At 43.5% G+C, this 20656-nt stretch overlaps 1 pseudogene; it reads right to left on the bottom strand.

Moving 5' to 3' along the window:
• Nucleotides 1-891: 891 nt before the first annotated feature.
• Nucleotides 892-19580, bottom strand: LOC139372481 (protein NLRC5-like; annotated as a pseudogene).
• Between the last annotated feature and the right edge of the window lie 1076 nt (nt 19581-20656).

A 20656-nucleotide genomic window follows, 5' to 3' on the forward strand; every position in this document is an offset into this window, starting at 1 on the left:
CTCAATTTACAAGGTACAATATAGTCAACAGCTCATCATTTACATCAGTGAGTATGGGTTATTTTGTCAAATAAAGAAGACAAAAAAAATATTAATTGTGTAAACATTTCAGATGGAGATGACTGGAGGTAATTTTTTCTTGATTCAGAATAGAACCTTATATTGTGAAATTGTATTGCCATCTAGAGGTAAGTTCAGATAAAGAAAATCACTGTTTACATTATATAAAATATATAAAATCACTATTTACAGCATAGAATATGAAGAAGAAGACTTGTCTCACACTTTATTAGACCAGTGCATGTCATAATAGAACATCAAAATGGACATTACAAAAACAAGTAAACAAGAAATATGCCACACAAAACAAAACACAACAAGTGTCAGGAATAAATTAGCAGATAAAATGCACCATTGGTTCGAGCCTATAAGTAAGCATTTGACTGTAAGGTTTACACCTGTGTAATTAGGCGCACATGACAAATAAACTTTGATTTGATTTGAAACATGAGCAATGACAGAATTAGAATCCAGCAGTTCAAGAGAACAAATTGACTTGGTCTCACCGACCCTTTTAGTCAGATGTGAAAAATAAATCATCCTGCAAACCTTAAGCAATCAATGAATCCCCGATTCAAAATCAATACAGAAATAAATATGAGAGTGGATAGAGACAACACACAGACCTTTCCAGGAAGAGGAAGAAAGAGAGATAGAGACCAGTTCCCAGGGTTGGAATAAAGGTTCACTGCCCCCCCCCCTACAAGGATCATTGCATTGTTTGATTTGATGACCTGCTGTAATTTTAAGGAAATGTGGTCTCTAAGTGCATAAAATATTATACAAATAAAAGTGCAAGTTGTCTGTTCTGCTGAATGAGTAGATCATAGGCTACGTGGAGAAGAAGTTGAACCTCTTCTCCCTCTGTCTCAGTCTCTGGGCATCACTGGCAGAGATACTATTCCTCCTCAGTCTGGTCAAACAGGGAGAGAAAAGGAGTATTACTGGCATTGTACACAACAAAGATAGTACCCAATTGCTGATTGATAGTCAGCATAAGTACATTAATACGATTGACAGAATTCAACTAAACATTTTCCAGTTACATTTCCAAGCCACCTCTGGTCTCTTGGCCGTTCCACCCCTACAGGAGAATCCCTGCCCATCTTCCGAAAATGTCTGAAACCCTACCTCTTCAAATATTATCTCAAATAAGACATCTCAGTCTTACCCCCCCAGCTCTGAAGTCACTATGGAGGTCAAGCTGAAAGACAACAAGTACATTAACAGCTAACCTCTCCTCTGCATTCCCCAAGATTGAGCAGAGAATACACAGTCTGTATGTAGCAGATTACATTAGGTATATCTTACTGTATCTTTGTCAAACACTTCATGAAGATCAGAGCATTGGAGATACTGACAGATCCTTCTCTACCAATCAGGTTCTCGGAAAAACACAACAGTGAACATAAACAAGGGTTAGGGTTGCAGTTACATTGCAATAGATGCATAAAATCAATAAATAAACTTAACACAATCCAAGCCAAACAAAAAAACAGATGGGAATAGATTTACTCTAGAACCCTGATGTGAGTGAGTGTGGGCAGAACTTGTCCCATCTTGGCAGCACAGGCTAGGCTGAGTTTATTTCTGGACAGACTGAGATATAATGTAATGGGTCAGGCGGTGCATAGTTTGCAGTCAAAATTCGAACCTTTTATTTTTGTCCGTTTTGAAAGCCCATTAGAAATAGGGAACTATGGATAGATATTTGGAACATGGCCTTACTGGAGTATCTCCAGTTCTGTGCAGTTAGCCAGGGTCTGGATCAGCCTCTCTCCTGCTTGGTCACCAATATAGTTATCTGACAGGCTGACATACAAAGATAAAGAAGTTAAATGATGTCCCAGTCTGTGTTTTACACAGAAATCTGGGTCAACACTCTCCTCTTCTAAGGATTGAGAGAGAAACAGGTTCACTTCATATCATAGCTCATAATATCAGTATGTTTCATCAGTATGTTTCCTCTGAACCAGTTCAGGAAGTAGAATAAGCTGAACTTTGTGAGGACAATATAATAAAGGTGTGTCTTAACAAACCAATCAGCACTTTGAACCCTCTCTATACAGTGCTTTCGGAAAGTATTCAGACCCCTTGACTTATTGTTACATTTGTTACGTTACAGCCTTATTCTAAATTGGATTAAATAGTTTTTTTCTCTCATCAATCCACACACAATACCCCATAATGACAAATCTAAAATGTTTTTTTTTATACAATTTAGCAAATTTAATACAAATAAAGAACAGAAATACCTTATTTACACAAGTATTCAGACTCTTTTCTATGTGACTTGAACTTGAGCTCAGGTGTATCCTGTTTCCATTGATCATCCATGAGATGTTTCTACAACTTGATTAGAGTCCATCTGTGGTGAATTCAATTGATTGGACATGATTTAGAAAGGCCCACACATGTCTGTATAAGGTCCCACAGTTGACAGTGCATGTCAGAGCAAAAACCATGAGTTCGAAAGAATTGTCCGTAAAGCTCTGAGACAGGAGCTTGTGTCGAGGCACAGATCTGGGGAAGTATACCAAAACATTTCTGCAGCATTGAAGGTGCTCAAGAACACAGTGGCCTCCATCATTCTAAAATGGAAAAAGTTTGGAACCGAGCTGGCCACCCGGCCAAACTGAGCAATCGGTGGAGAAGGGCCTTGGTCAGGGAGGTGACCAAGAACGCGATGGTCACTCTGACAGAGCTCCAGAGTTCCTCTGTGGAGATGGGAGAACCTTTCAGAAGGACAATAATCTCTGCAGCACTCCACCAAGCAGGCCTTTATGGTAGAGTGGCCAGACGGAAGCCACATCCTCAGTAAAAGGCACATGACAGCCCGCTTAGAGTACGCCAAAAGGAACCTAAAGGACTCTCACCATAAGAAACAAGATTATCTGGCTTGAATGCCAAGGGTCACGTCTGGAGAAACCTGGTGAAGCATGGTAGTGGCAGCATCAAGCTGTGGGGACTAGTCAGGATCGAGGGAAAGATGAATGGAGCAAAGTACAGAGAGATCCTTGATGAAAACCTGCTCCAGAGCGCTCAGGACCTCAGACTGGGGTGAAGGTTCACCTTCCAACAGGACAATGACCCTAAGCACACAGCCAAGACAATGCAGGAGTGGCTTCAGGACAAGTCTCTGAATGTCCTTGAGTGGCCCAGACAGAGCTTGGACTTGAACCGGATCGAACATCTCTGGAGAGATCTGAACATTTAAAAAATTTATATTTTTTATTTCACCAACCAGGTCAGCCAGTTGAGAACAAGTTTTCATTTACAACTGCAACCTGGCCAAGATAAAGCAAGGCAGTGCGACAAAAACAATAACACAGAGTTACACATAAGCAAACGTCAAGTCAATAACACAACATAAAAATCTATGTATAGTGTGTGCAAATGTAGAAGAATAGTTGTGCAGCGACGCTCCCTATCAAATCTGACAGAGTTTGAGGGGAGCTGCAGAGTAGAATGGGAGAAACACTCCAAATACAGGTGAGCCAAGCTTGTAGCGTCATACCCAAGAAGACTCGAGGCTGTAATAGCTCCAAAGGTGCTTCAACAAAATACTGAGTAAAGGGTCTGATACTTATGTAAATGCGTTGTTGCTTTGTCATTATGGGGTATTTTGTGTAGATTGATGAGGGGGGCAAAAATGAATTCATATTAGAATAAGGCTGTAACGTAACAAAATGTGAAAAAAGTCAAGGGGTCTGAATACTTTCCGCCTGCACTGTACCTCTTTCATGATGACGAATCTAAAATGTCTGACTTAATCCTAAACACACCAAAGTTGTACCCATGAAGCCCATTGGAATATTACCTGGTACTTTGACAGGTTCTAACATTGGATCATTTGACAGATTGCTGATGCATGTCTTAGCTTAATTTGACACATTCAATTATGTTGACTATTTTTTGTCCAAGTCTGTTCCCTAGCCATTTCTCCAGTTCAATAATCCCTGGAGCCTACCCGATCTTCCTCAGGCCTGTCCAGGTGGGCAGGTGTTTGATAAGCTCCTCCACTCCTTTATCTGACATCCTCATCCCCTCCAACCTGCAGGCCAGACACACATTGACAATACCACATCAGAAGTGATGGCTAGTTCATGCAGTCAGATACTACTTGACATGCATGTTATCATTATTCTACTCACTCAATCTCCTCCATTGCTCTGAGCCCCTCCAGAGAGGCCAGTAGGACCAGTGTGGTCCCCTCCCCTGGGGATCCAGTCCCCATGGTTACTTTCTTATTCAGACTACGGACAGATCACAAATCATTGGCAAAGATAACACTCTACACCACATTTGTCTCAGGCATGGCAAAGCCCACTACGTTCTCTATCAGGAAGCTCTACTCACTTTAGCCTCTTCAAGAAAGTCATAGTCCCTGTGCCAAGGAGACTGTGCTCTCTTGATCCAGCTGTGCAGAGTCAAGGCTGTGGACAGGATACAGGTATTTAGCTCATACCCTTACCCTAGGACACACAGTATATCATAGGAATAGCTGTCAGTCATGGTGGTCATGCTGTCCTGCAGTGGGAGGTCAGAGTTGGTGAGGGAATCTCAAGAGCGAAGGTTTTCTACCTGATCCCCTCCAGAGAGAGACACTGTCCAAGCCCTTTGACCAGGTCCAATGCTCCTTCAGCTGTCCAACCAGAGCACAGGGACAGACTGGGGGGCAGAGGGATCAGCATAAGTATTGTTGTGTCACTGGCCAGGTGGGGGAATACAGGTAGGGGTGATATGTAGAGAAACAAAGCGTGTCAGTTATTACTTGATTGTTCTGATATTTGGTAGGTTCTGGAGTGTTCTGGTCAGAACTACAGCTCCTCTGTCACTGATCACATGACCAGAAGAACTAAGGGGGAGAGAGTGGTGAAAGGTCAGAGTCAGGGTCAGAAATGAAACATAAGTAGGAATAGAGAGAATTGACAATCACTTACTTCAAGCTCTCAATGCTTTTAGCCTGCAACAACCCCTCGGCAAGGAGCAATACCACATCTTCAGATGTTTCTTTTGACTCAAGACTACAGAAAAATAGAAACATGTTTATATTTTTCATGTGCAGCCTAAGATATTCATCTTTGGCCTACAAAACCCATGTAAAGCTCTTCCAACCCCCAAATGCACAACAACATAAGCCTCACCAGAGTTTCCTCAGACTAACTAAGGATGGTAGGACAGAGCAGAGCAACTCTGCTCCCACCCTACCGATGCTGTTGTGTGGCAAACTAGAGGAAAATAAGAAATAGGTATAACTTAATACAACTAAATTAAATTAGACATTACAAACACTTTAACTACTAAAGTATTCCTAGGTCCCTTCTCGCAGATACTTACTCTAGGTCCTGCAGCAGAGGGCATCTACAAACAGTGTAGCTATTCCCTCCGCAAGGCAATCAAACAAGCTAAGCGTCAGTATAGAGACAAAGTAGAATCTCAATTCAACGGCTCAGACACAAGAGGTATGTGGCAGGGTCTACAGTCAATCACGGATTACAGTCAATCACGGACCAGGATGTCTTGCTCCCAGACAGACTAAATAACTTTTTGGCCCGCTTTGAGGACAATACAGTGCCACTGACACGGCACGCAACCAAAACATGCGGACTCTCCTTCACTGCAGCCGACGTGAGGAAAACATTTAAACGTGTTAACCCTCGCAAGGCTGCAGGCCCAGATGGAATCCCCAGCCGCGCCCTCAGAGCATGCGCAGACCAGCTGGCTGGTGTGTTTACGGACATATTCAATCAATCCCTATCCCAGTCTGTTGTTCCCGCATGCTTCAAGAGGGCCACCATTGTTCCTGCTCCCAAGAAAGCTAAGGTAACTGAGCTAAACGACTAGCACTCACTTCCGTCATCATGAAGTGCTTTGAGAGACTAGTCAAGGACCATATCACCTCCACCCTACCTGACACCCTAGACCCACTCCAATTTGCTTACCGCACAAATAGGTCCACAGACGATGCAATCTCAACCACACTGCACACTGCCCTAACCCATCTGGACAAGAGGAATACCTATGTGAGAATGCTGTTCATCGACTACAGCTCGGCATTTAACACCATAGTGCCCTCCAAGCTCGTCATCAAGCTCGAGACCCTGGGTCTCGACCCCGCCCTGTGCAACTGGGTACTGGACTTCCTGACGGGCCGCCCCCAGGTGGTGAGGGTAGGCAACAACATCTCCACCCCGCTGATCCTCAACACTGGGGCCCCACATGGGTGCGTTCTGAGCCCTCTCCTGTACTCCCTGTTCACCCACGACTGTGTGGCCACGCACGCTCCAACTCAATCATCAAGTTTGGCCTACAGGGAGGAGGTGAGGGCCCTCGGAGTGTGGTGTCAGGAAAATAACCTCACACTCAACGTCAACAAAACTAAGGAGATGATTGTGGACTTCAGGAAACCACAGAGGGAACACCCCCCTATCCACATCGATGGAACAGTAGTGGAGAGGGTAGTAAGTTTTAAGTTCCTCGGCGTACACATCACAGACAAACTGAATTGGTCCACCCACACAGACAGCATCGTGAAGAAGGCGCAGCAGCGCCTTTTCAACCTCAGGAGGCTGAAGAAATTCGGCTTGTCACCAAAAGCACTCACAAACTTCTACAGATGCACAATCGAGAGCATCCTGTCGGGCTGTATCACCGCCTGGTACGGCAACTGCTCCGCCCACAACCGTAAGGCTCTCCAGAGGGTAGTGAGGTCTGCACAACGCATCACCGGGGGCAAACTACATGCCCTCCAGGACACCTACACCACCCGATGTCACAGGAAGGCCATAAAGATCATCAAGGACAACAACCACCTGAGCCACTGCCTGTTCACCCTGCTATCATCCAGAAGGTGATGTCAGTACAGGTGCATCAAACTGGGGACCGAGAGACTGAAAAACAGCTTCTATCTCAAGGCCATCAGACTGTTAAACAGCCACCACTAACATTGAGTGGCTGCTGCCAACACACTGACTCAACTCCAGCCACTTTAATAATGGGAATTGATGGGAAATGATGTCAAATATTTCACTAGCCACTTTAAACAAAGCTACCTAATATAATGTTTACATACCCTACATTATTCATCTCATATGTATACGTATATACTGTACTCTATATCATCTACTGCATCTTTATATAATACATGTATCACTAGCCACTTTAAACTATGCCACTTTGTTTACATACCCTACATTACTCATCTCATATGTATATATTGTACTCAATACCATCTACTGTATCTTGCCTATGCCGCTCTGTACCATCACTCATTCATATATCTTTATGTACATATTCTTTATCCCCTTACACTTGTGTCTATAAGGTAGTAGTTTTGGAATTGTTAGCTAGATTACTTGTTGGTTATTACTGCATTGTCGGAACTAGAAGCACAAGCATTTCGCTACACTCGCATTAACATCTGCTAACCATGTGTATGTGACAAATAAAATTTGATTTGATCTCTGGAGCACAGTCTGCAGAGACACTAGGTGGTGCCCTTGTACTGCACAGTCTACTAAGCTGAAACACAAGAGGCAGGAACATACAACAGGGAGAATATGCAGTAACCAATTGTGAGCCATCTTACACACATTCCTGTTGATGTAGGAATAACAGAGGAGGCTGCTTTCACCTGATGGTCACGGTAGACAGAGAGCTAGCCATGTCTGCAGAATCACCACTGAAACACAAATGAAGCCAGCTCAGTTAAAACAGAAAGAGCTGTTATCTTTATCTTCACATCTAAAAATATTTTGCAAATAGACAACGAAAATGTATTTCAGCTTTACCTGGTAGGAGTGTGATTTGTGTGTTTTTCCAAAGTAATGTGTACAGTGGTGTGGTTTACCCTGCAAAATAAGTTCACACATAAATTATGAATATCATGTTCTATTTTACTATACTTCTAAATATTACCCCAATGCCAACATGAATTCTCACCTGATGGTGTGTATGTTGTGGTTCAGGTTCAAGCAGCAGGAGACCAGGTTAACAGCTGCTTCTGCTGTGATCCACGTCTCCTCAATACTGATGGGAAATACACACAACCTGAATCATACACACTCACACAAGAGATCCCACACACAAATGCTATTCCCATATCCTCCTCACCTGATATAGCGTTGGACATGAACACACCTCAGCTGCTTCACCAAGTCTTCAATCACCTGAACATTCAGTCCGTTGTTTCTTATACTGAAGGGAGAAAGTCAGTAGTTTCACTTCCAATAACTTGCAGAGTCAATCACCAGTGTGTGTGTGTATATGTGTGTGTATGTGCTTGCGTGCGTGCGTGCGGGCTCACTCCAGGGTGTGTAATGAGGACAGGGCAGTCAGGCTGTTCTGTAGAGCCAAAAGGCCTTCTCTCTGCATGGTGTTACAGGATAACCTACATACACAAGAGAAAACAGTGTTCCCCAGAATCATAGAGGAAAAAATACTATAAAGTGTTGGTCCCATGTTTCATGAGCTGAAATAAAAGATACCAGAAATGTTCCATACACACAAAAAGCTTATTTCTCTACATTTCTTTGCACATTTTTTTTACATCCCTGTTAGTGAGCATTTCTCCTTTGTCAAGATAATCCATCCACCTAACAGATGTGACATATCAAGAAGCAGATTAAACAGCATGATCACTACACAGGTGCACCTTGTGCTGGGGACAATAAAAAGCCATTCTAAAATGTGCAGTTTTGTCACACAACACAATGCCACAGATGTCTGAAGTTTTGAGGGAGCATGCAATGGGCATGCTGACTACAGGAATGCCTACCAGAGAATTGAATGTCCATTTCTCTACCATAAGCCGCTTCCAACTTAGTTTTAGAGAATTTGGCCTCACAACCGCAGACCAGGTGTAACCACACCGGCCCAGGACCTCCACATCCGGCTTCTTCACCTGCGGGATCATCTGAGGGGAGGGGGGGCTGAGGAATATTTATGTCTGTAATATAGCCCTTTTGTATGAAAACAGTCATTCTGATTGACTGGGCCTAGCTCCCCAGTTGGTGGGCCTATACCCTCCCAGGCCCACCCATGGCTACACCCTTGCCCAGACATGTCAAATCCATAGATTATGGCCTAAATTCATTGATTTCAATTGACTGATTTCCTTATAAACTGTAACTCAATAAAATAGTTGAAATTGTTGCATGTTGCATTTATATCTTTGTTCAGTGTATTATCATCCTTCTACTGCCAGTCATGCTGTACTTCTGCGATTCTTTCAAATTCAGTGGGGTTATTTTAACTTTTTCAAATTTGATGAGTTTCAGGTTCATTATCTCAAAGGTCAGGCAGTTTTCCCAGTCCCATTCTCACCTCAGTTTGACCAACTGAGCAGCACAGCTCTTCAGAATCTCTGCTAGTTTCTGCAGATGGTCAGCCCCAAAATGACACTCTCTCAGACTGAAGGATCCAGGGAACATGAAGCAGAAAAAGAAGGTGAGAGACTGAAGCTGTGGGGAGATAGATGTCATGTCTATGAGTTATATGGGAGAGGTCTGATATCATTTATACTGGCAATCCTTCCAGTTTCGATATGTTATTTTTCCGAGAACAAAATAAACAATGCTTCCTGTTTGCCTAGCTAAATGAGTTCACAGTATGGTATTTGTGTTGTTACTTCAATTGATGAGCAGAAAGTAGCCTTTTTGTTGTCTTACCTCAGAGTTTTGCCACAGTCACTGTCCAGTTCAAAGCGGATGAGCGTCCTCTTCTCAGTTCCCAAACTACAGACAGACAAAACAATACACAGACTTACAGCACAAACTATATGGCAGGGGTCCCCAGTTACATTCAGCTTTTGGACGATTTTTCCTTGAGCGGATGGTCGGGGAGCCGGAACATAGTAATAAATACTTTCTACAAATTGACGGCAAGAATCCAAATCAAATCAAATCAAATTGCATTTGTCACATGCGCCGAACGCAACAGATGTTCAGATTTCACCTTACAGTGAAATGCTTACTTAAGCCCTTAACCAACATTGCAGTTTTAAGAAAAAAAAGTATTTACTCAAATAAACTGAAGTAAAAATTAAACAAATCAAATAACAAATAAATAAGGAGCAACAATAAAATAACAGTAGCGAGGCTACATACAGGGGGTACCGGTACAGAGTCAATGTGGAGGCTACATACAGGGGGTACCGGTACAGAGTCAATGTGGAGGCTACATACAGGGGGTACCGGTACAGAGTCAATGTGGAGGCTACATACAGGGGGTACCGGTACAGAGTCAATGTGGAGGCTACATACAGGGGGTACCGGTACAGAGTCAATGTGGAGGCTACATACAGGGGGTACCGGTACAGAGTCAATGTGGAGGCTACATACAGGGGGTACCGGTACAGAGTCAATGTGGAGGCTACATACAGGGGGTACCGGTACAGAGACAATGTGGAGGCTACATACAGGGGGTACCGGTACAGAGTCAATGTGGAGGCTACATACAGGGGGTACCGGTACAGAGTCAATGTGGAGGCTACATACAGGGGGTACCGGTACAGAGTCAATGTGGAGGCTACATACAGGCTACATACAGGGGGTACCGGTACAGAGTCAGAGTCAATGTAGAGGCTACATACAGGGGGTACCGGTACAGAGTCAATGTGGAGGCTATATACAGGGGGTACCGGTACAGAGTCAATGTGGAGGCTACATACAGGGGGTACCGGTACAGAGTCAATGTGGAGGCTACATACAGGGGGTACCGGTACAGAGTCAATGTGGAGGCTACATACAGGGGGTACCGGTACAGAGTCAATGTGCGGGGGCACCGGTTAGTCAAGGTAATGTAGGTAATATGTACATGTAGGTAGAGGTAAAGTGACTATGCATGGTTAATAAACAGAGTAGCTGCAGTGTAAAAATGGGGGTGGGGGGGCGGACAATACAAATAGTCCAGGTAGCCATTTGATTAGTGGTTCAGGAGTCTTGTGGACCTCTTACGTCCGTTTTGACCTATACTTGGCGCTCCAGTACCGCTTGCCGTGCGGTAGCAGAGAGAACAGTCTATGACTAGGGTGACTGGTGTCTCTAACAATTTGATGGGCCTTCCTCACCGCCTGGTATAGAGGTCCTGGATGGCAGGAAGCTTGGCCCCAGTGATGTACTGGGCTGTTCACACTACCCTCTGTAGTGCCTTGCGGTCGAAGGCCGAGCAGTTGCCATACCAGGCGGTGATGCAACCAGTCAGGTTGCTCTCGATGATGCAGCTGTAGAACTTTTTGAGGATCTGAGGACCCATGCCAAATCATTTCAGTCTCCTGAGGGGGAATAGGAGTTGTTGTATCCTCTTCACAACTGTCTTGGTGTGTTTGGACCACAATAGTTTGCTGGTGATGTGGACACCAAGGAACTTGAAGCTCTCAACCTGATCCACTACAGCCCCGTAGTCCACAATCATCACCTTTGTCTTGATCACATTGAGGGAGAGGTTGTTATCCTGGCACCACAATATCAGGTCTCTGACCTCCTCCCTATAGGCTGTCTCATCGTTGTCGGTGATCAGGCCTACCACTGTTGTGTCGTCTGCAAACTTAATGATGGTGTTGGAGTTGTGCTTGGCCATGCAGTCATGGGTGAACAGGGACTACAGGAGGGGACTGAGCATGCACCCCTGAGGGGCCCCCGTGTTGAGGATCAGAGTGGCAGATGTGTTGTTACCTACCCTTACCCCCTGGGGGTGGCCAGTCAGGCAGTCCACGATTCAGTTGCAGAGGGAGGTGTTTAGTCCCAGGGTCCTTGGCATAGTGGTGAGCTTTGAGGGCACTATGGTGTTGATCTCTGAGCTGTAGTCGATGAATAGTATTCTCACGTCGGTGTTCCTTTTATCCAGGTAGGCTCGTGTCACTGGGCAGCTCACGGCTTTGCTTCCTTTTGTAGTCCATAATAGTTTGCAAGCCCTGCCACATCTGACGAGCGTCGGAGCCGGTGTAGTACAATTCAATCTTAGTCCTGTATTGACGCTTTGCCTGTTTGATGGTTTGTCTGAGGGCATAGCGGGATTTCTTATAAGCCTCCGGGTTAAAGTCCCGCTTCTTGAAAGCGGCAGCTCTACCCTTTAGCTCAGTGCGGATGTTACCTGTAATCCATGGCTTCTGGATGGGGTATGTATGTACGGTCACTGTGAGGATGACATCATCGATGCACTTATTGATGAAGCCAGTGACTGATGTGGTGTACTCCTTAATGCCATCGGAAGAATAACAGAACATATTCCAGTCTGTTCTAGCAAAACAGTCCTGTAGCTTAGCACCTGCTTCATCTGACCACTTCCTTATTGAGCGAGTCACTGGTGCTTCCTGCTTTAGTTTTTTATTGTAAGCAGGAATCAGGAGGATAGAGTTATGGTCAGATTTGCCAAATGGAAGGCGAGGGAGAGCTTTTTACGCGTCTCTTTGTGTGGAGTAATGGTGGTCTGGAGTTTTTTTTCCCTCTCGTTGCACATTTAACATGCTGGTAGAAATTAGGTCAAACGGATTTAAGTTTCCCTGCATTAAAGTCCCCGGCCACTAGGAGCGCCCCCTCTGGATGAGCGTTTTCCTGTTTGCTTATGGCTGTATACAGCTCGTTGAGTGCAGTCTTAGTACCAGCATCCCAAACAGATATAGTATTTGACAAAAACGGAATCATTTCAAACCTTGATTACATTGGGATACAATCACAAATGCCTCTCTATTTATGTGTCGGAATAATTTGGAACAGATTTCCTAAATTAAAATCACTTTGAGCTGATTTCCTGGTGATTTTACAATCTTTTATGTACTACAGCAAAAACTATTTTAAAATAATATGTGCTCAAAAAACTTCAGACAAATAAAATCACCTGTGGGCCGAATTTGGCCCGCGGACCTCCTATTGGGGAACACTGCTATATGGGGGTTCTAGACAAGTAAATGTTAACTTTGTCAATATGGCATTGTTCAACAGATTTTACCTTACATCCACTTCAACCACCTTTTCACAGGTCGTCACTGTGTTCAGAATGTAGAGAGCCCCCATCTGAGTGAGTCTGTTATCATCAAGACTGCAGATAAAAACAGAACACAGCTGTACAAGAAAGCACAACTAACCCCCACAAAGATAGAACAGATGCATCTGCTTCCACTGATAAAACAGTATTGTATAAGGTTTGTTTAGGGGCTAACCAGGGGAGGTAAATTGACGGACGTTTATCTTGGTGAAACAAGACAGCGCTAGCCGTAATGGAGTTCACTGTACGGACTGAAGGAAGATAGGCCATTGTAATGAGTCTTACTTCACTGAGCTAGCAATCCACAGCCTTGGCAGAGAATCCACAAATCTCTTCACTCCCTCGTCTCTCAGAAGGTTACTGGATAAACTTCACCGTTTAAAAGAATGGGTTAATATCCATAACGAGAAAAGTTGGTAGAAAAACTGCCAAGATACTGTAACCCTAATTTTCAGCGAGGGAAAACACAGTTCGGTCACTAGTAGTGTAAAGTATTTCTGTGAATACAGTGCAGTAGTTGTGAGTACATCATCATTTATAAACACTGTTCTTTTTGCTAAAATGTGGGCAGTGTGACCCAGGTACAGGGATGTGTCTGAGGAGAGAGGACACAGGCACTCACTCCAGGTCAGACAGATGAGGACACTGCTCCAGGATCCCAGAGAGTATCTCCACATCCCCACTGCTCAGTGTGTACTCAGAGAGTCTGCAGAGGAGACAGGCAGACAGGCAGACAGGCAGGCAGGCAGGCAGGCAGGCAGGCAGGCAGGCATGCAGACATACATACATGAGTTTTGAAAGAACTCAATATAAGATGTGACCGATTTTTAAAAAAAACTGTCAATTAACCTACAACCTCATTTCTGTAATGTAATGTAATATGGCATTTCTATATGTGGGAACAGCATAAGCAGATAAAACACATTCACCTGCAAGTTGCTTGTTCTGCATTCATGTTGACAAACTTGATGAAGGCTTCTCCTTGTGCCCTTAAAAGCACATCAATATTTAAGGTATTAATGTAAACACAGTTAATATATATATATATATATATATTATATAAAACCAAATTTATGAACCACGTGAATGAGCTGTGACCTGAGCATCCTGAGCCATACATACTGGAGTTCCACAGCTCTGACACGATGGCAGTCTATCAGAGATCTGACCAATAACAATGCTCCATCCGTAGACATCTGGACATGGCTCATACTGTGGGAGGCAGGGGGGAGGCGAAGGAGAATGATGAGAAATTAATATCATTCACTTTCTAACTTTACCGGTGTTGTGACCCTGAGATTATCATTACTGAGCAGGGTGAAGTGCTCTTACTTAAGCAGCTGAAGAGATTTCATCTTAGGCAGGATCTTCAATAGATTTTCAATAGCTTCGTCTTTCAGGGATCCATGGGAGAAACTGATAATATCACAATACTATGTTTGAAGACTGCTGAGAAAAGAACTACAACAGACAACAGGCAGAATATTTTCAGAGAATTGGGAAGGAGGAAAACGTATAACCTGGTAAGGAATAAAGAGAGAAGAGAACACAGCCCCAGATACTGTAGTAAACCCTGAAAGACAGGGACAGAACACTGACAGAGATAGAGGTAAGAGTAGAACTCACTCTAGCTCCAGTAGGCTGGGACACTGTACCAGTCTTCTACATAGCTTGTTCATGTCAGTGGGATGGATATCACTGTGAGTTAGACTAAAACAAAAATTTGTTTGGGATTATATTTCAGGGTTAAGTGAATGGGACATAAATTCAGTTAAAGATGCTCTATGGTTCCTGGTTGCTAAAACTCTAATAGTTTGTCTAATTTCAATTTATGTGACAAAACAAGCAAGTATAGTGTAGAGAATAATTGTTCCATCTAAACCTCTGTGAAATATATTTTCCATAACCCAAAATATTGTATTTTCAGCTGTTTGAAGTTGGTGTACAAAACCAAAAGTAAAAGGCACAAAAACAAATCTTAAACACGGGAAGCATAGAAATAGAGCACATAGAACAGATCTACCGCTTCTTAGACTTGCTTTCAATGAGAATAATAGATACAAATTTTGTGAAACAATTTGTTTTATTTTATTTATATTGACAGAGGAACTTAAATAAAAAAGAAAAGAGCAGGATGCTAGACCTTTACCCTCACCCTCACCCCGTCCCCTCCCTCATCCCAATTTCCCTCAGCCCGAGCCCCGCCCACTCACACATTCAATAAGATGCAGAACAACTACAAGAGAAAAAGTGTAAAGTAGAATAGCCCCCCCACAGGACCACTACACCCATCCACCCCTCCCCCACAGAACAGTTGCATCCACCCAACCACCCACCCACAGGACCGCTACAGGTACTCAAGATAATTTGATGCATGATTTCATCTTAACCACGCAGAACTCTAGTAGTAAATGTTGTGGCTTTTTGCACTATGCATTCGCGCCACCGAAAGCTCTAATTGAGAATGACAGATCTATAACTCACATTTCTATGTGAATTTGGTCGGGTCGCCCAAAAAGTTACATATCGTTCTGTGTCCTACCTGAGTTTCGTACACTGTTCCAATCCTGTTGATTGTATTCTGAAATGACAGAGATTCAGTGAACGGTTATTAGGACTACAACATCTTACTGAGTCATAGAATTGGTATTTTGAAAGCAACATATTGCTATTACTCTGTTGCTCTATTACATTTTACTGGAGAGGAATTTCAGAAACAGCTTCTTATTCCCCCCATGACTGATAAATATAACAGTTTTATAGTTAATAATCATCACAAATGCAAGCATATTACTAGACATGAATTCAAACACTTTCTACCATGCCGGTTTCAAGCATGTCTGTTTGTTTACAAAAGTGTTGGTCTGTATAAGACAGTAATGGGATGTGAATACCTGATATTGACTTCACTCGTGTTCCTGTGTGAGCACAGGGTTCCAGCTAGGCTGCACAACTCCTTCCATGCTGACTGCATTCTCACTGACACTAAAACAAAATGAGGGTATACAGAAACTCCCTGGTCAGAAAAAAAGCTTTTAAGAAAAAAAACGGACAAAAAAAGGAATAAAAGGAAAATACATTTGAGTTGCTATAGAAATTCTTACTTGATTTCCTGTATGTTGCTAAGCTGAGGCAAGAGGTCCAACAACTTCTTCAGACCTTTGTTTTCCAAAGCATTATTGGAAATACTGACAACGGTGGGGGGTGGGGGGGGTATAAACAAAAACAAACAGGTCCTTGAATATGTGCATACCAACAATTATCCTTATTGCTATTTCACACTCCAAAGCCTCTCCCTGAGAACACTTACTCCAGCATAGTCAGAGCAGAGCAGTCCCTCAGATTCTCACACAGACGGTCCAAGTGAGGGGGACGAAGAGCACAGCCCGTCAGACTGCACACAGGGACCATGGGAAAAGAGGATGGAAAGCAGAGACAATGTCATACCACCTACAGTAGAAAACATTATCCACATCATTATCATTATCCACAATATTGTACACACCAAAGTCTCTTAGAAATCTAGTGTTTCTCTATCCCCTAGAAAAAAGCATGGACACAAGAACAGGGTCTTGCAGCCTGTCATGGGGATGTATGGGGAAAATGCACAACAGTGAGTGGTAACCCACGGGGCACACACTGGTTGAATCAATGTTGTTTTTATGTCATTTCAATGAAATTACGTTGAACCAACGTAATAGACATTGAATTGACGTTTGAGCCCAGTGGGAAGGGTCTGAGAGGAATTTACAGGACATTCTAAAAAAAAGTTGTGTAATAGGGACCACAGTAGTATCATAATTTCTTACATGATTAAAACGTCTGGTTTGGGCCTACAGCAAACCCCTTGACAGAGGAGACACCCTCTGAATAGTGAAGCCACCAGGAAGTGATGTGTAGTGTAGTGGTTTTAGTCTGGTTGCAGTTTACGCACACAACAAGGGTGCTGTCTATATTGGCTTTATCTAAGAAAATAAAGGGTGTTATGCACAACATACCTGATGTCCACTTGAACCACATCAGGACATACAGACAGGAAACAGGTCAGAATCATCAGCCCATCAACAGATATGTGGCTGTCATTCAGACTGTCAAGACACAGACAATAACCGTATTAGGCAGCATAACTAGTTTCAAACATAATACGGGACAGGCACAAGATCATGACTTTATCAAAAGTCTTCAAAACACTTCAAATAAAAGATAAGTCTTACACAATCTGTTTGGAGATGTTCAGCTTCTGTAGAGAGTCAGTCAGGGCCTTGAGAGTACCAGCCTTGATGTCGTCTTCTGACAGACTGCAGGGGACACAACATAACACCAAACAGAAAGTCAGATTCTCTTGACATATTTAGTGTCCTTACCCACAGTGTGATGGGACTTGCTCAAGAACACTGGGTACATTTGTACTTACTCTAGGAGAGTGAGGCCAGGACTTCTCGCTAGCAACTGACAGTCTAGTCATCTGATCGGTACTCAAACTGCAGTTTAATAGGCTGTATGACACAAAAAGAGAGGGAAGAAACAACAGCAATGTTACTCCTGGTATTCAAAAGCTCTTTATAGGAACCAAACAGAGAATATCATACCTGACAGTCAGTCCAATGTTTTTCTTAGAACTTGAGACAAATAGAAAGGGAGAAAAATGGATAAGAGAGAGGCTGATTGATACAGTACAGTAGATTTCCCTATGTGGTATAGATAAAACAATGAAACAAAAGCAACATTCTCTCAACAAGAACATGAAACATTAGCTTGATTTGCATGGGCCTGTTGGTACAGCAAACACTGAAAAAATAAATGAAAGTTGCACATTCTTTTATTTCCCTTCACTAAAACACAAAACTCACCCTTATATGTCTGATCTTGGGAAAAACAGGACGTTGATGTCCTTCATTCCACTGCAAAGAGAGATAAAACATAGTTTACCGGTATATATATATATATATACTACCCAATACTTGTTTTTTTTCTTCATTTCTGATAAAGTATGCACATTTCTTCTCAGTACTGCAGTCAGTTAACTGGAGGTTCTACAGTGCCTTGCGAAAGTATTCGGCCCCCTTGAACTTTGCGACCTTTTGCCACATTTCAGGCTTCAAACATAAAGATATAAAACTGTCTTTTTTGTGAAGAATCAACAACAAGTGGGACACAATCATGAAGTGGAACGACATTTATTGGATATTTCAAACTTTTTTAACAAATCAAAAACTGAAAAATTGGGCGTGCAAAATTATTCAGCCCCCTTAAGTTAATACTTTGTAGCGCCACCTTTTGCTGCGATTACAGCTGTAAGTCGCTCGGGGTATGTCTCTATCAGTTTTGCACATCGAGAGACTGACATTTTTTCCCATTCCTCCTTGCAAAACAGCTCGAGCTCAGTGAGGTTGGATGGAGAGCATTTGTGAACAGCAGTTTTCAGTTCTTTCCACAGATTCTCGATTGGATTCAGGTCTGGACTTTGACTTGGCCATTCTAACACCTGGATATGTTTATTTTTGAACCATTCCATTGTAGATTTTGCTTTACGTTTTGGATCATTGTCTTGTTGGAAGACAAATCTCCGTCCCAGTCTCAGGTCTTTTGCAGACTCCATCAGGTTTTCTTCCAGAATGGTCCTGTATTTGGCTCCATCCATCTTCCCATCAATTTTAACCATCTTCCCTGTCCCTGCTGAAGAAAAGCAGGCCCAAACCATGATGCTGCCACCACCATGTTTGACAGTGGGGATGGTGTGTTCAGCTGTGTTGCTTTTACGCCAAACATAACGTTTTGCATTGTTGCCAAAAAGTTCAATTTTGGATTCATCTGACAAGAGCCTTCTCCTTTAGATCCAGGTCCTTGTCCTGGAAGTACTGTTCAGCATATTCTTTCACACTGCGCCAATTGAAGCCTAGCAGCTCCCCAACGCAGTCCACAGAGCTCTCCAAATCTGTCACATCCCGAGGCCTGCAGGTAATCAATAGGGTGCATCCTGGGAGGATCATGCGACTGCACAACCCTGATATCAGCTCTGCCATGGGTAGAGGGCACTGTGGGTCGAACGGTCTACTCAGACTCCCTGAGTGGGTGATTTTAGTTTGAAACTCATTGTAGCCATCAAAGATCCAGCATATTTTCTCAGGGTTGTGGAGGATGAAGTCAAGAACAGCAGCACCCTCCTCCTCCCCACCCTCTGGTGGAAGGAAGAAGCGAAAAAGCAGCTCTATCAGAGACAGCGGCCGAGCCATGAGGTTGAGCTGGCGGAACTCTAGCAGGACCAGTAGGTGAAAGGAGGGGAAGACATCCTGAGCCCAGCGCTGTCCTAGGCAGTGCATTAGTAGCGTCTTCCCTGACCCTGCCTGGCCCAACAGCAATGTGACCCGGGCTTCTGAACCAAGGAGGGAGTCAACGGTCACCCTGTCTTCCACAGCCCCCTCCTGGAGCTCTGGTGGGCCCAGCCGTCAATCAGCCCTGTCTCTTGGTCTAACCAGGGATTTGTGGCGCAGACTTACCCAGGTCTCTTCCAGAGAAACCTTCACCACACCCTGCATCACTGCTGGCTTGCTTCTGAAGCTAAGTTAAGTTGGTCCTGATCAGTCCCTGGATGGGAGACCAGATGCTGCTGGATTTGTTGATGGAGGGCTAGTAGGAGGCACCCTTTCCTCTGGTCTAAAAAAATATCCCAATGCTCCAGGGCAGTGATTGTGGATATTGCCCTGCTGTTTTTCAGATGGGACTTTAAATGGGTGTCCTGACTCTCTGTGGTCACTAAAGATCCCATGGCACTTATCGTAAGAGTAGGGGTGTTAACCCTGGTGTCCTGGCTACATACCCAATCTGGCCTTTATACTGTCATGGCCACCTAATCATCCCCAGTTTACAATTGGCTCATTCATCCCCCTGTACAGTGCCTTGCAAAAGTATTCATCCCCCTTGTTGTTTTTCCTATTTTGTTGCTTTAAAACCTGTAATTTAAATGGATATATATTTGGATTTCATGTAATGGACATACACAAAATAGTCCAAATTGGTGAAATGAAATGAAAAAAATTACTTGTTTCAAAGAATTCAAAAAAAATAAACAACAGAAAAGTGGTGCGTGCATATGTATTCCCCCCCTTGCTATGAAGCCCCTAAATAAGATTTTGTCCAACCAATTAGCTTCAGAAGTCACATAATTAGTTAAATAAAGTCCACCTGTGTGCAATCTGTGTCACATGATCTGTCACATGATCTCAGTATATATCCACCTGTTCTGAAAGGCTCCAGAGTCTGCAACACCATGAAGCAAGGGGCACCACCAAGCAAGCGGCACCATGAAGACCAAGGAGCTCTCCAAACAGGTCAGGGACAAAGTTGTGGAGAAGTAAAGATCAGGTTTGGGTTATAAAGACATATCCCAAACTTTGAACATCCCACGGAGCACCATTAAGTCCATTATATAAAATGGAAAGAATATGGCACCACAACAAACCTGCCAAGAGAGGGCCGCCCACCAAAGGCAAGGAGGGAATTAATAAGAGAGTATCTGTCCATAGGACCACTTTACGCCCGTGCACTCCACAGAGCTGGGCTTTATGGAAGAGTGGCTAGACAAAAGCCATTGCTTAAAGAAAAAAATAAGCAA

This window comes from Oncorhynchus clarkii, chromosome 1 (assembly GCF_045791955.1).
Source record: "Oncorhynchus clarkii lewisi isolate Uvic-CL-2024 chromosome 1, UVic_Ocla_1.0, whole genome shotgun sequence".
In the NCBI taxonomy this organism is placed as follows: domain Eukaryota; kingdom Metazoa; phylum Chordata; class Actinopteri; order Salmoniformes; family Salmonidae; genus Oncorhynchus; species Oncorhynchus clarkii.